The following is a 1177-nucleotide window of genomic DNA, read 5'->3' as shown; positions in this document are numbered from 1 at the left end:
GGACCTCCCCAGGAATATGAAGGTACACCCTGTATTTCACATTTCCTTGGTTAAACCCGTTGGTTCCAGTCCTCTTTGCCCTGCTCCTGCGCCTCCGCCGCCGGCCCGGCTCTACAAGGGGGGACTGGTCTACTCAGTCCGGCGGATCCTCGACTCCCGACCCCGTGGTCGTGGGGTCCAGTACCTGGTCGACTGGGAGGGGTACGGCCCAGAGGAACGCTCCTGGGTCCCGCGCTCCTTCATCGTGGACCATTCCCTCATTCGGGACTACGAGGAGTCGGTTGCTAGGACGCCAGGTGGCGTCCGTTGAGGGGGGGGCATTGTTGTGTGACGGGGTGAGTACTCCCTCTTCTCCACAACATCTTTGTAAGACTGTCATTCCAGGAGAGGGCACTCACCAGCTGTGGGGCATTACCAATCAGCGGCAGCTGCAGATCCTCTAATCAACCGCAGCAGAGCTCTATTTAAGAGGAGAGGGAACCACTTCACATCGCTGGATGATTAACTACTCACGGTAGAATCTTGCCACTCAGTACTAGGTTTTACTTGGTCTCTGCTCAGACATTTGTGCTGTCACAGTTTTTGGATTTATCTGTTTTTTTTTTGTGCTTGGATTTTTTGGTGTTCGGACTCAAGTCTGTTTCATCTTCAGGATACTTGGAATCGCTGAACCACAGATGGATGTACCTACCTGGAAGTCACCATAACCCGCCTGGATTACACACTCAAGGTTCACCTCTCCTCCAGCTTCACTTGCCCTCTGCCGCCATCATCTGGCTCCCTCTCCTGGACGTACCCCGTCACACCGTTTGCCCTCCCTGCTGGCTTTGGACTCTTGCCGACTACTTCACACTTGGATATCTCCAGGACACTTTTAGTTAGGGTTAATAAATCATTGTTTGAACTTTCTGCCTTTGTCCTGTGATGGTTCTTCATGTCGTGGGTTAAACACTTCCCAGGAACATGACAGCAACGTTTTGTTTGCGGCTGCAAACTTCGTCAGCCTGACAAAGTTTTCATAACAGTTCTATTCTGTTATGAAAACAATAAATAAAAGTAGAATTAATATATTGTTTTAAGACTTTGGAGTTTAAAAAAAGAGTGTAGATAAGAATAGGGCTGGGCAATATGGCCTCAAATCTATATTGCGATATAATCTGAAGCATGTGCAGTAACG

General features: G+C 49.4%; 1 long non-coding RNA gene across 1 annotated transcript; it reads left to right on the top strand.

The window, feature by feature from the left end:
* The first annotated feature begins 429 nt into the window (after nucleotides 1-429).
* Nucleotides 430-909, top strand: LOC139071865 (uncharacterized). Its single transcript, XR_011521670.1, has 2 exons — nucleotides 430-514; nucleotides 653-909. It is a non-coding gene; the product is annotated as an uncharacterized lncRNA (long non-coding RNA).
* Nucleotides 910-1177: the final 268 nt, after the last annotated feature.

This window comes from Nothobranchius furzeri, chromosome 1 (genome assembly GCF_043380555.1).
Source record: "Nothobranchius furzeri strain GRZ-AD chromosome 1, NfurGRZ-RIMD1, whole genome shotgun sequence".
Taxonomy (NCBI): Eukaryota; Metazoa; Chordata; class Actinopteri; order Cyprinodontiformes; family Nothobranchiidae; genus Nothobranchius; species Nothobranchius furzeri.
Note: the sequence above shows the minus strand (reverse complement) of the source record. Positions and strands in the feature narration are given on the sequence as shown.